Source organism: Hylaeus volcanicus, chromosome 2, assembly GCF_026283585.1.
Source record: "Hylaeus volcanicus isolate JK05 chromosome 2, UHH_iyHylVolc1.0_haploid, whole genome shotgun sequence".
Classification (NCBI taxonomy): domain Eukaryota; kingdom Metazoa; phylum Arthropoda; class Insecta; order Hymenoptera; family Colletidae; genus Hylaeus; species Hylaeus volcanicus.
The window spans coordinates 14203242-14219275 of NC_071977.1; the positions used below are offsets into that span (position 1 = coordinate 14203242).

At 36.9% G+C, this 16034-nt stretch overlaps 1 long non-coding RNA gene across 1 annotated transcript; it reads right to left on the minus strand.

The window, feature by feature from the left end:
• Positions 1–858: 858 nt before the first annotated feature.
• On the minus strand, positions 859–6463 carry LOC128885091 (uncharacterized). Its single transcript, XR_008459544.1, has 3 exons — positions 6302–6463; positions 2583–2899; positions 859–1296 (listed from the first exon to the last, which is right to left on the minus strand). It is a non-coding gene; the product is annotated as an uncharacterized LOC128885091 (long non-coding RNA).
• Between the last annotated feature and the right edge of the window lie 9571 nt (positions 6464–16034).

Sequence of the window (16034 nt, forward strand, 5' to 3'; positions counted from 1 at the left end):
CTGCGTCTTTATATGCATATTTACCAAACTAATGGGCAGATAAATAACTTTTATAAGATATTATGTACTTGGTAAGTGTAGAATACATTTCTAGATCTCTTTTCGTGTCTGTCGGAAAATGTCTAAGGCTCGCTAGCCTATGCAGTTTAATAATCTCGACTATATATGCTTATCCAAAAATCTACGGCATAAAGTTTATAAATCGATAATTAAACGATAATTTACTAAATATTTATTTGTAAATTTATTTATTTAACACCAGAATTACTCAATTATTGACAATTGATACTTCCACCACAATTTTTATTAAAAAATATTACGATAGAGGCTAATTCTACCTAGTGATAAAATGTACTTCTGTTGCTTCAAATTTTTTGACTACATTATTAACATGTTTTTTAAAAATATGAACCAAACTGTTGCCAAAAAAGCTTTAATCTTGAATTCTTTTCGAATGTTTAAAGAAAAAGTATCAATTTTCACCTCTTTTTGTGCAGCTTTTTACAATAAAAAACAAGGCTTTGAAATAAAGTAAACATACGAAGTTGAAAACGAGCGGTAAATTAGTTGTTGAGTTATCATTCCCGCGGGTTAAATAAATAAATATTCTTTAAAAAAAACGCCATATCTCAAAAATTTTTTCCGACGCCAACGGTATTCCAGCGACCTGAAGCCTTTGGAAAACGTTTGATAACGTACCGCATAATAACGTAACGATAAAAAAGTATAACCGACTTCGAAAAGGAGGAGGTTACTTAATTCGACATGTATATTTCTTTTTTCTTTTATTGCATTTGTTCACATTCTCGTACATTTTACCATATTCCGACTAGTCACAAATGAATAAACATCCGCAGTCTAGTAATCATCCTTGAACGTCCAAAACCATGTTCTCGTAGCGGATCCCGGAATCGCAGTTCGCGGCTCGATCCTAGGAAACTATGAAATTCTGGCTGTGCAGAATCAACACGATAAATCAGCTCCAATAATAATCGCTGGGCACCATGGGCGAGCAGCAGCTGGTCACTCGACCGGTAGACTGGTTATTGTTCAACGGGGCGTACTTCATTTTTCATCGACGCGCCACGGAATCGATCGTCAAGCGACCGGAATGTTTCCGAGATCCATCAAATTCTGCGTGGGCTAGTCGCGCAATAAAATCTTCTGTTTACAAGCACCAGCCGCGCCAAGAATAGTTTCAACACCACTGCGATAGTTTCCTGGTGAAGGCCCTCCAACGTTGAACAACCGAGGTTGGCAAGTTTCACCGATCGCCTTCTTTTATAATAACTGTTTCTACGAAAAATTAAATATGAATTTAGGCGATTAGATATAACTCAATTGTTATAATTGTAAGTAAAAAAAGACTGATAGAATTTAAAGATCACTCGTCAACAAGGTAATAGTAGTATATAAACTTCGCTTGGATCCCAAAACACCAGGACGTCACAGGGAATTAGTTAGCTGATAAAGTAGCTAAAGAAGTAACATATGTAAGAAACAACATACATCGATAGCTGTATCCCTTTCACGGGCATAACTGGAATCTTAAGAAAGACTATCTGGCTAGATTCGTAAGAAGCATGGTTTTACGAAACTGATATTAAAGGGAAAGCATGTTTCAAAGATCATTATGAATTATTCAAAACATCATAAATACATCAATGTAACCTGTTGTCATACATTACTAGACTGCAGATGTTTATGCATTTATGAAAGCATCTATAATATAATAAATTAATTTTTCTAAAAAATAATATAACCGACTTCGAAAAACATTAAAAATGCATTATTTAAACTGCATTATTACTCAGCAGGTCTTGATGAATTTAAATAAATTATTGCATACAGTGTGTTAAATACAATGCAACCTTTTCGAAGACGGCGAAAAATTTGAAATTTCCTATATTCAAAATTACCAAACATAGTTCATTACTTTCTGTCGGAGGAACAAAAAATATTGCTATTATTATATCCGCTTTAGACATCGTATACATTAATACTATTCAATATCGCCGCCCCCGCCAAATACTATCCCAAACATTCTGAGACAGTATTTTCATATAGAAAGTATATATATTAGCAGTGATTAATATCGTCACCTCCAGCCTCCGCAAAATTAAAATGCCCCAGACCCACTCAGACAGTATTTCCGTGTAGATAGTATACGGACATCTATACATTAACAGCATTCAATATTGCCGTCCCCACTAAAAACTAACCCAAATCGGAATTAAAAAGTTTTAATTTTGCGCTGTTTCCGAAGAGGTTACATTGTATTTAATATGTGGTATTTAATAATTTAATCAAACTCATCAAGAGCTGGTGAGTAATAATGCAGTTTAAATAGAAATTATTTTATATATATGCTTTTAATAAGCAATTATATTGTTGCGAGCACCCTATGGATGAATCCAAGGCCTGCTTGTTCTCGCGACCAGAACAAAAGGACAGCGAAAAGAAGACGATTGGATCGATCGCCTGTCAAGCTGTCAGTCTGATTGAGACGCCATTGCGAGCAGACATATCGAGATATTGTTTCCGTGTTTACAGATTATAATCAATTATATTTGTTCAGTTACCTTTGTCGTTTAGTAAAGCGTTGTAAACGTAACATTGGTGTCAGAAGTGGGATGACTATTCGATGTGGCATGTCCACGCGCGCTTCCACGGCCTCCACAGAGTCTTCCCCTGGATCGTCGGGCAAAGCTTCCCTGCAGGAGCTGTTTGCTAACCTACAGTCGAAGATCGTGGGACAAATCCAGCAACAGCAAAAGGACGACGAGGTCCAAAGGATGGAGAAGGACGAGTAGGACCGCCAAACACAGGCGACCTTCAAGGCGTCCATGACGAACCCCGGAGGAGTGCATCCAGGTCATATTTTCTTCAATTCCTAGAGCTGGTGAGTATTTATAAAGACTAGCTAGAAATTATTTCGTACTTTTCACTGGATTTGTCATACTTTTAAGCAATTATATCTAAAACTGGTGAGTATTTATACAAATAGTATACCAGCTATGATAATATGTTTTTTTTTCAGTTTAACGACAACGATTTGTTCAGTTGTTTGAATAATCATTCAGTAATCTCAAAATAATAGAACATAACTAGGACTTCTGGTATGCTTTACAATGAACTCTCTGTTTTGAGTATTGTATATTCAAATAGAAAATGACAAACTTAAGAGCTTATCATTGAGTAATATTATGTCAGATTTTCTAACGAAATAGAAAAAACGGTAATTTTAAATTGCATACTTTGTGAAACTTAAAATTAAATAAATAAATATATTTTTAAATGGAATATAAAATACATTTCTTTTAATTATGAAATCCAATTAATTACTTCGATAATAAACAACCCTTTTTTATCAAATTTGAATATTTTCATTTACGTTAATTAGACTAACTTTAGAAGTGGCATCAACAATGATTAAACTTCTAGAATCCCATCAATCTTAAACTAGCCTTGCGTTTAAAGTGATGTAAGGCAGGGACGGTCAACATTTTATTCAAATAATATACAATGAAGAAAATCAACATAATAAAAAACGCTTCGCTACCTTCACACTGTCAAGATGTTCATTTTATTTTGTTCACTGTGAAATATTTCATTCTGAAATTCAAACTCTTCTTTTTATCTTGGGAGTAACAACTGAACAGTTATTTAATTTTCATTCGTTCTTCGAAATATTAATTTCGATTAGAATTTTATCTATCTTTCGTTTTTTTTCGATTTTGTATATCGGTGCTTCATTCTCAAGAGGATCGATTTTGATAATTTGTCTAATATGTACTCGTTCAACGTCGCAGACGCCTCGGCTAACTGGTCCGTCCATTATTCATTATTTCTACTTGTATTGAAGTCTGTAAATATTACAGTGATAAGTTATTATCTGTTTTATCTGATTCTAGCTGAATTGGGGATAATAAGATTGATGGAAAACAGGTAGTTCCATACCACCATTAAAGTTTACAAACGCAAGTAGAAATAATTAATAACGGACTGACATGTTAGGCAGTTGTGTTCAATCGAACGCATATCCCAAGAATCTTCGAGATTACACTTACACTAAGAATTACACTTTCTACAAAACGTAGATTCGTATCAAAAAATTTTATTTTATATTTCTGATTCATTTTTTCACATAAAATCTATATAATTATATTTGTATTTTTTCAAAACACTATTGCACGTTACAGATTTAATTGAAAATATGCCTAAACAATTTGAAAACTTACTTGAGCTACAGATCAACCAGCAAATTTTTAATTGCAATAAATAATAACTGTTTTTTTGTATTACAAACGTTTCAACTCATATAGGTTAAACATGTAGTAAACAATTAATTAAATGTATATAGGGTGGACCACATAACTCTTTACAGCTCAATATCTCGAAAACTATACCATCGATTTTAAAGTTCTTGGTCTTAAATTGCATGGATCTAAAGGACTTTTTTAACTACACTCGCCCTCAAAAAAATAGAGACACTTCTTCAAAACGTCATAACAATGGGAGTTTTCAACCTATTTTCGTGAAACTTCGTCAGGAGTAGTTTTGAAGTGTTCTCTGGGTGTGTGCAAAGTTGCATTGGCAAGGGTTGATTAGAAGGGGTTAATTCACCCCCTTAAAGAGGGGTGCGTCGAAAAACGTCACTTCTGAAGGTGCCAGGAATAATGGAAAGGGTTAAAAAAATTAAGAAAAACCTTTAGGGCGACTCTCTTTGATGCCCTCTACACAATGCACCTCTTGAAATCCCTCTCGGACAAACCCACCCCCCACAAACCCCCACCCGCTCTAAAATCCACAATTTTTGGACGACGGTCTCGATTTTGGACTCAATGCATTCTTTGGACTTACCTGATCCAGAAAATGCCATTACACATACCGTGCATCCCATAGGCACCCCTTGGGAGGGGGGTGGAACAGTTCTCAAATTTTTAACCCCCTTCGTAAGAGAGCACTTCCACACATCGGAGGGCGATGAAATTCACTATGTTTGTTCTCGATATGTTAAGGATGAATGCCGAAAAGGTCCCGGTTCGAAAACTGACCCCGAACTGAAGAGAGGGGGGGGTAGAGGTAGGGGTGGTCCACCCCTAAGTGTAAGGGCTGGAACGTTGTCACGTTGCGTGGATTACATGTCCAACAGTCCAGGGCATCAGGCTGACACAGTTTTGACGTCTTTTTCCCGCGTGAATGATAATAAAATACGAAAATGTCGATTTTTTTTAAAACTCGCTTCCAAATTCAGGCCCATCTGCAGGGTGAACGAGTAACTCCATATCAACGCCGTTGATGGATTCGGATGCGCGAATGCTTTATTAACAGATCCCCCAAAAATCAGATTTCTTTAATCACGCTTTCGTTGTCAAATTGGAGTATATTTGAAAGAGTAATAAGTGGGCCGGACGGAGCCGGCATTCAGAAGTGGAGAGAGGGCCTGCAGCTGAACGTGGTCAGACCAGACCGGACTCCAATTTAACGTGGGCTGACCTTCAGTTCGGGGTCAGTTTTCAAACCGGGACCTTTTCGGCATTCATCCTTAACATATCGAGAACAAACATGGTGAATTTCATCGCCCTTCGATGTGTGGAAGTGCTCTCTTACGAAGGGGGTTGAAAATTTGAGAACTGTTCCACCCCCCTCCCAAGGGGTGCCTATGGGATGCACGGTATGTGTAATGGCATTTTCTGGATCAGGTAAGTCCAAAGAATGCATTGAGTCCAAAATCGAGACCGTCGTCCAAAAATTGTGGATTTTAGAGCGGGTGGGGGTTTGTGGGGTGTGGGTTTGTCCGAGAGGGATTTCAAGGGGTGCATTGTGTAGAGGGCATCAAAGAGAGTCGCCCTAAAGGTTTTTTTTAATTTTTTTAACCCTTTCCATTATTCCTGGCACCTTCAGAAGTGACGTTTTTCGACGCACCCCTCTTTAAGGGGGTGAATTAACCCCTTCTCATCAACCCTTGCCAATGCAACTTTGCACGCACCCAGAGGACACTTCAAAACTACTCCTGACGAAGTTTCACGAAAATAGGTTGAAAACTCCCATAGTTATGACGTTTTGAAGAAGTGTCCCTATTTTTTTGAGGGCGAGTGTATATAAACGTGAAACGTTCCCTTCCCCTTTAAGAAGGGGGAGGGAATATCTTTATAATTTTGAATGAAATCCCCTATATAACGTTACATATATAGATTGTACAGGAAAAAAACAAGTAAATATTGTCTTAACCATGTTTTGTCAGATGTTTTTCATAATGAGATGTAACAATTTGAAGTTTCGATTCGTAGGTACTTACTTGAAGCGCTCGGAAATAGCGTTATTAACTCATGAACATATCATAACGAGAACGGACCCTCCCTTCTGTTGCGAAACACCACTCACTGTACACCACTTTTTATACGTCTGCCAAAAACTTTCCCCCTAGCACCACAAATACAAGATAAACCCGAATACCGCCTTCACCCCTGAAAAACATATTAAAAATAGCATTCAATTCCTTAACAAAACCAAACTCTTCCACAAAATATAAGTTATTCCAGAATTCGTTGCTAATGACCACAATGTCGATACGACGTAAGGCATTAAACAGAAAAAAAATGTATAATAGGATTTGTAGTTTTCTTTTACATAGAAACTAGTTTTTCCGATGTTTGGTATTGACATTAAACTTGCACAAATACAAATATCTAGTGATTCAGTAGAATTATCTGTTCAGATTTAATTATAAATGTGTTCAATTAGCTGCGCATTTTCCTCAGATATTGTAGGCTTTCTTCGCGATCTTCATCATTAAAATTGTTGAGATTATGTTCTGGAAATATTACAAATCATTAGGTATGAAAACATTGTTAAAAATATGGGCTAAAGGATACAAATTTACTGCACCATTTTTCCAAAGAGAGACGAACGTAATTAATAATTGCCGTACGTAAATGAGTTGAATTATATTAGAAAATCATAATCGGCGCGTTTTTGGCCATCTTGGCGATACATTGAAGATCTTGATGCGCCTTTATTTTTATGTCGGCCCGATGCGACGTGTCACGCGTTCTATCAGTTCGATCGCTACGCTGCCTTTTCACATGTGAACGAACTATTATTGTAAGATATGTCTGCACTCATTCATATCATATCGGTATATCCGATTGATTTGTCGTTAAATACTCGATATTCCAGATATCGTTATTGCCAGATAACGAGGTTTATAACGGAACAGTGTATGATTCCCACAACGCAAGCCCATAATATCTTTTGTGGGTTCACCTTGACATATGAGCTCGAGAAGAACAAATTATGAATAAAAATCATGCGTGGAATATACTGCAAGAGAAATGGAAGGCAGTCGAAACTGAACTTTTGGAAAAGTGGTAGCTAGAATGTCTCGAATGAACCTATGCTGCTAATTGGACTACTTTAATTAAAGAAAAGTATACCATCTATCTAATTATTTGAGAACCCTGTTAATTAATTCCACTTCAATAAATATGAATTTATTACAAAATAGGTTTTTACTTGCGTTCCATCTCGAACAAATTACAAACACGGTAGAGTAGATTGAAATTAATAGCCGGTAGTATATTATTATACTACCGTGACTCGACAGTGCAATTCGCGTGAGTTCTGTGACTGGTTTCCAACCACGAAAAGAGGCGACGAAAAACGCCAGAAGAAAGCAGGAGAAAGAGCAGAGGCGAGGTGACTTTTGAACGAATTCCACTCACTCGCTTCACGGCTGCTACGCATATTGTTCTATTTATGTAACCATTGTTCATCCATCGTTTAGGATAAATTTAGATGGCCGACAGAGAGGGCCGCTCTCTCGCTCGCGGAATGCCGGGTCGACTTCTTAAACGTTTCTTCTCCCGGCTTCGATTCCTCACTCTTTCTAGCTGCCACCCTCTCCTCGCGCCCCTGCCCGTCTCTGCTCGCGTGCTATTAATGATACCGATTAATTTAGAACTATTGGGTTTCCCAATTAGCCAATCGGAGCCAGCGATATGCGGCTGGTCTGCCTTTCCGCGGCTTTCTTCTGCCCAACCCGGCCAAACATGGACAGAATTTCGAGGAAAAGAGCATCCCTCTGCGATTGGATCCTCGTCTCCAATCATTTCTGACATTGCTTGTTGCTAACGATTTCTGTCACGGCTTTCGAGAAACTATTAAGATTTTGATGAAATCAGAAATTAAGCAGCCACACGTTTCGTTGGCGGAGAAGACATCTTCTTTTATCAACCTCAAAATCAATGACTTCTGGGCTTAATCAAGACCCCTTTGGAATCCTTTACGAGGTTTTAATTAAGACGTGTCATCATTCCGAACCGCACCCGTTAAAGAAACGAGCCAATTTTGGGTGAATTTTTGACACGAGTAGGCGATACCTCAAGTTCAATTTGGAATACATGAATACGTACATCTTTAAGTATGTCTCTTAGTATTAAAGAGTATTAAAAAATAAAATAAATATATATAAAATAAATAAATATTGAAATAGCATTTTTTCAGGTAGCCGTCACGGAATCATCTTTTTTCAGATATTTTTACTCAACTAAAAAAAAGGTATGAATTAAAAAAAAACGACGTTTTTCCAAATGGCTAGAACTCTTCCAAAAATTGGTCAAGTAAGAGGTGGAAAAATCTTTTAAAAAATTTAAAAAGCATACGTCTGGAAAGTGTACACATGCTGAAGGTCTACGGTATTAGACCCCCCGCAGATGATATACTCCGACCTAAATCAGACTTAACCAAGACCTCCCGGAAACCAACATACATCCCCGAGAGCAACCATGCTCCGGACCTCCATTTCTTTACACTATGAAGGAATATTGTGCATGATACAAGCTTCTGAAGCAACTCTGAACTGTTGTAAAATGTTTACAAAAATAGTAAACAACAAACAATGGCCTGCTACGCGAAACTTGCGCAGCTACTATTATTGAGCGTTTTTACGAATGTCTCGGAAACTTAAACTGACTGCAGCATACATGTACAGGGAAAAGTTGTTCAAAATGATGTCCGTGATATCATATTTCGGTCATCATATAATCGGTCATCATTTGGATATCATATAAGGTCATGAAAATTGGAGGTGGGGAAGATTTTCGACAACCTCAACCAAAGTTAAATTGCGAGAAAATGAAAACAAAATTTATTTTCACTTAAAAAAAAATAGAAAAAATGAATTCGGCCCACTATGGATCTTGCTGCATTAAATGGAAAATGAATGAAAGTTTCTAGTCGGAAAAAACAAACAAATTTAAGAGTGTAAAAATTAAAAAAATCTTTTTTTTTTGAAAACTCAAAAATTTTTATGGAAAATGAATTTAAATATTTTGTTTTGTCTTATTACTCATTAAATATCCTTAATTATCGAAACTCATATTGAAGGCGATTACATACTTAAACTTAAGTGTACGAAGTATAGTCTATGTTTGACAGTTACTGGGTTAAGCATGCGAGAAGAAGCTATAGTTACGCGATCTTGTAAATTATACATTTACTTTCTTTTCATTCTATACATAGGTTGAAACAGAAATAGACTATTGAAAGTATGCGTTAGCGACCTACTTTAAGCCATTATTTACGTTTTCCTTTTCTGAAACAGGATCTGTTGACTCAATTGAAGAGAGTAACGTGTGATGTTACTTTTCCTTTGCTTCTAAAGTATGTATATTAAATTTTAATTGAATTGGTATTGATATAAATTTCTAGTTTGTAACTGATAGCATCTATTGAAATGAATTTTTAACAAGGTAATAGAGGTTTGTAATATATATCTAATATCTGAATAATAAAAATTATATACCTGGAATGCTTCAAACAAGTTCTTACTTTTTCATTCATAGTTGGTACAAATCTTAATTCCAATTAGAGCCTAGAAGAATAGTTCCCAATCTAAACAATTAGTATATTCTCCTATCTGTACAAATGCCTTTAGCTGTTTTGTTATGATGCTGTTGGTATAATATTTTGGAGGACTTTGGGAACTTGGTTACATTAACTATATTTGTGCCCTCTAATTTCCAATGTAATATCTCGGTATTACTTTAAATTAAATTTAGCCTTTATGACTGCTCCAGAAAAGACAAGAAATAAATTAACATTTTGTGGAAATAAATCTTGCTTTCTTTCTGATATAGAGTGTTCCTAATTGAAGCGTCAAAACTTTATGAGCATGTAGAGCACCGATAAACTAAGAAAAAAGGCCTTTAGAGACTTGTTCGTTTTTTCTCCGTTTTGGAGAAAATCGTGAAAAAGGAAAAAAAATTTTCGTCTTTCCTCTCATTTATTTACACTTACTGATTCTGTTAATCACTTATTTAATGCGGACACTGTTCAAAATGATGATCTCTTGCTGCAATGCATGCGTTACATCTATTAGTTACCGTTGGAGCTTGACATTGCTCTCGAGATATTTGATGTACTGCAGCCACGATTCGGCTTCTCAGTTATTCTCTCGGGTTGATTGGTATCAACTAAATTTTCTACTGCAAAACTCCAAACAAATGTAAACATTTGATCTTGTACTGTAATTTTTTGTTTCTTTGAAAGTTTAAAAAAGGAGAAAAAAATATTGGGGGTACAAATTAATTCGGTGCCTATAAGCGCTTTAATTTGAAAATTTATTTACACATGAACGGATACGGATTTAATTATTAAAATAATTTTCATTACTTTCTACAACTTTGTCCCATCTTTCGAGCCATTGACGAGTGCCATTTGAAAAAAACTTGACAGTTTCGATGCGATGAAGTCATCGATGTTTTTTCAGACCACGTCAACTGATGAGAAGTACTCATCAACCAAGTGATGTTTATGTAATCGGAATTTCCTAGCCAAGTGGATGAATCATATCCTTCATACCTGTTGCAGCATGTGGGCGAGTGTTGTCATACTCCAAAATCACTTGGCTTGTTTCGTTGCCAATATAAGATATTTCTTGCTCTAATGTATCGCTCAGGCGGATTACTTGTTGTTGGTAATAGTCAGCATTAATCGTCTGTTCTGAATTCAGTAGTACATAATGAACTACACCCTTTATACCACACTTGATGCTCAGCAAATCTTTTTTTTTTTAAATTTCCACTACGGAATTTTTGATATCACTTTTGACAGGTTTTATATATCACATCTTCTCCTAGAGGAGCGCGAACCATTTCCTTAGCCTCATATGCATTTTTTTAAGTCAAAAGTGAATAGAATACAGTGTCTGAAATTTATACTTTATATCTAACAATAAGTAAACTATCTAGTTTTAAAATGCAGTTATACGACAAGAAATACGATATATAGGGTGTTCTAGAATTAGCATGAGAACCGGAAATGGGGATAACTGAGATGATTCTGGGGCACAATTTCCTTTGCAAAAATGTCGGATGATGCTTCATTTTTTAATTATTAAACCAATTACAGCGCCCGAGTAGCGCGCGCTCAGCCGCGAGAGACTGGGCCGATGTCTGGCCAACGCCAGCGCTACTCGGGCGCTGTGATTGGTCGGTGATTTTTCGTTGGTAACTCAAAAACGAAGCACCATCCGACATTTTTGCAAAGGAAATTATGGTTCAGAATCGTCTCAGCTAGCCCCCTCCCTCATTCCCGGTTGCTACACTAATTCTAGGACACCCTGTAAATGTACTTAATTAATTTGTATGCTTAGTAAATTAATCCAAAGTGACTTCGAGTATAGGAACCTAAGTTTCGTGAAAATTCAACAATATAGTATTCGGTCTTTTGTACTGCAAACAATTATTTGTTTAATATAAGTAATTTCGAAACAACTTTGCGATATCCCTTCAAGAAACTAAAAGTATGAAAATTTCATTCGTTTATTCCATTAAATTCAATTTGCGTGTACAAAGGATCGAAACTGTCCCGTACATAGTTCGCATCGTAAAATGAAGTACAAGTAAAAATACTCGTCGCGAAAGGGTTAATGGAGGAAACAATAAGTGTGGAACTATTAGGATTAAACGCGTCCTTTCCTCTGCATGTTCTCAGTCAGCTAGTCAGGGCACCGGTGATCGCATAAATTCACGCTGCGACGATAGAACTTGCGATGAACGAGCGAGGAAGATAAAGGACATATAAATACGTACTCGGGGCGTGTTGTGATATTAATACAATCACGGATCACTCCCGTGTTGGCTGGCAGCCGCGCGCAGACACTAGATTATCTGAATCGGGGTGAACGACTTTATATAGCATAGGAGTGAGTGTCTTTGCGGCTCCTTGGTTCTCGCTTTGTTGTCGGGATTCGGTTGTTCAGACAGTGAATCAAAGGGTCGCAGGCGAAAGAGGCTGAGAATGGAATGCGCGGAAGTATCCCAGCGGAAAAAAGTTTTTTGGGAGAGGGGAGAGTTGACGCTTTTAATTTCTTCGCAGGTTTTTTGGACGACGTCGAAGATTTGTGGCGACTTCGTCGCTCTCGCTTGTACGCGCCGCTTTTTCCAAATTGCTCGTTGTTTTCTTCCTTCCTACTAGCTTTCTCGATCGCAGAAGACTTCGCGATGACAAAGAGAGACGTTACTTTTGGGAGAAACAATTCCAGAGAGCAACCCCAATGATTGACAACACCTCTTTCTGCATTTCTTGAAATCCAGCCACGTAACTGCCGTAGGCCGTTGCTTTTAATCCTTTGCACTATAATTGTTCTCTTAATTTGTTACCGGTCAAATCTGATTTTATTTTATGGTCTTGATATTTCATCAAGGTGATGCTTCCAAAAGGATAGATGATATAAAAATATTTAGCATATCGTTATTTATACTTTTTTATGGTATGATACTTTTTAAAATAATTTCCTACACCTAAAAATGAATTCCTCTCGCAAGTTTCACAATATTACTCTGCAAATATGTACCAAACATTTAAGCAGGAGAACGAACTCAATGCTAGCAATCATTGAATTCAACAAGAGATTTCCCTTTAAACGTTTTAGATTATATTTAAACAAGTGATAAAGAACATTAATATTATTACAGTAACCTGGCTACAGGTTAATGTAATGATGATATTGAATTGGTGAATACACAATATAAGCTAAAAATGTATATGTATACATAGTCTTTATATCACTAAAGACAATTATTGATCGATTTCTGAAGAGATGACTTTTGTTTTAAACTTAATTTTTTGAGATTAGGAAGTCGTGTCTGGTTCTTGAATCAGTAAATTATCACTACACAGACCCTTCTTATTAAATTACATATATTAATTAAAAGAGAAATTGAAATTACAATATCTATAAGAAACAAAATATATAACTGTGGAAGAATATATGAGCAATTAAAAAAATAAGTTTTATATACATATATTCCACGTGGCACACACAAGAAAAACGAAACAGAAAAAGAAAGTATTACATTTTGTTTCAGTAGATAAACTACAGGCGACAGTTAGCATGCTCCTGCATCCCACTAATCCGTAATATAATAAGGTGCGTAATTTAACCTCTTCAGGGACGATTTCTCTTCGCGATTGTATTATATCTCTTACTGTACACCGGAAATAACATTATCAGTGCAGCCAAACTATAAAATTTGTACTCCTCTTGTTGAGGGATTTCGTAATGAATAAGTTATTATCAAATTTTTGTTCTTTCTATTATTGACAGTAATTATAATTACAAAAAAAATAAACGTCCACATTGTGGCCAAGGGCATGAAGAGTTTAGTATTCAGATTTGGAAAAACTCAAAATTTTGTGACGGAGAAGCTCCTGTGCGCTCTTCTAGATTTTTAGCGAATTTCAGGCTGACTCTGCGAGGCTGTTTCTGTTTCCTTCTGGGGGTCCTTCGAGAGGGTTGGGAAAATTGCATGAAATGTAAGTAAAAATAGGTCTGTAGCGTCGGAACTGAAGTTATTTCTTGAGTTCCGTGATTCAGAAAATAAAATGCAAATAAACATGTTAGTAAATAAAAGCAACAATATTTGGGGGTAAACCCCGAGGAAAAAAGATTTTGCGGCCAAAAACCTCGTAAAATATATTTCAAATTAAAGAATACATGCATGCATGTGAGTGTGTAAATTATGCGTTTATGTATGTGTGCCAGAATGATTGCGTATGCCATAATCATTCGACGGATCATGCATGATCGCTATAATTCGAATGACGACGTTGAGTCGTCATCGACAATACCGATTAACGGTAGCGTTTATAATTTAGATAATTTTATGTTATGTGTTATCATTTTGTGCTACTTGCGTACCTTTAATGTAGCAAGATTGCAGATACAATGGAGACGATGCGTCGTGGATGATGCTTTCCATACAATTGAACGAGACTCTGTTTCTTTTTGCGAATTTCATGTTAAACCTCTTTTTTTTTTGTCTAACGCCGACAACGCATCGTGGTCGGCGACGTTAATTACTTCAGACATGTATAGTATTTGTCTGAGAAGTTTGTCAATGACTGAACTAGTCGCGCGATATTCAAACACTTGGATCTGTTTCGATCCACCAAGGTCCAAACATTTTCCAGCTCCCTTGACTACTACTTGAATCGAATGTGTATGTTGTTATGTTTGTTGCCAACAAGACCCATACGGAATACGTCTTGAACTCATTCGGCATTATAATCAAGTGCATCGCTACTATGTGCCTATCATAGCAACAGTTGTTTATAAAAGCTCCTGAATGTCTTAAAAGAAGTCTGTGTTTGGCAAAATTGAAAGTCGCTAATTCGAGAATCCTCCCTCAGCTCTTGACACCGTAACGGCACTGGTCAGGATCGAACGTCAGTCATTCCGCAAGGAAAGGAGCCCTGGCGGCACGTTCAGTTTTCCTCCTGGCACTTGACCCTCGCGTCAGCCAACTTAGCGCGAACAATGTGGACGATTAACGAATCAACGGAAGAGACGTACCCGCGGAGTGTTCTAGTACGCTTCGTGGAGCGGAAATGATCTCCACTGGCTGCCCTCCTACCCGTCCAGGTTCCCGCCGCGCCGCACCGCTCGAGTTTTCCCTCCTCCTACCTTTCCTCTCCCTTGGCAACAGTTCCCCTCTACAATCGGCAATCGGCGATCCGATCAACCGGAACCTCTCGAATTCACCGAGCCAGGCCACAAGTATCTCGCTGAAGACCGCTCTTTCGACGATATCGACTGCCAATCATGCGTTTACCCGGATGGGCCTAATCCCTCGAGGACTCTTCTTCGAAATCGCCGTGTACGGCTGCCGAGGAAACATTCAACGGAGACGCTGAATGAAGAGGATTCACTTGCGGAGTAATGTACGCGTGTCAGATTGTGACACCTCTGAAAGGGCTTTTGGCTTCCCTGCGTAGAGAAGGTTCCTGGAGACGTTCGTGTTGTCTTTCAAAGCCAGTCGCCTTTGGGTGAATCGAGCTACGCGGTGTCCACTCTAGACCCTCAAACTTCGATCCACGAATGTCTAATTCCGTAAAATTTTATTTACTCGTCAACTGATTTACTTTCAACATCATGAAAGTATTCTTGTATACCGTTCTTAGTTCTTTTGTAATTTGATATTTTACGCACACCCGTGTTTTATTCTGGAATGAGAACGTCAATTTAATAAATACTGTATATTTCATTAAAGTTCCATCTACAATAGTCGTATGCAAAAAGATAACTCGACAACCATTGCGGTAGCGTACGATAAGACAGGACTCAAAAATTGTTTACAACGGATTTCCAAGAGTTTTATATCTACGCTATATTAATTGTTTTTAATAACTAAATAGATGGGGTAACTAAAAAAGTATCTACACTTTTATATATCTATAATTTAGTTTTTGTAAATGTATATTAGTTAAGTTATTACCATCTATTGCTACGGAAATCAAGCTTTTCTCTTGACTGAACAAGTTACTTCTATTTGTACTAATTTTATCTAAAGTTTCAGTGTTGATCACACTTTACTCGAACATTTAGACTCTCGGTAGTCTCTTCAGGAAAGTTCCTAAACCATACCTTGGTCTTTTTTCAAATCGAAATAAAGCACCAAAATTTCTTTAGATGCTGTCATTCATTTTGAATATACAAAATTATGAGTCACTCAACTCTTTTGTTA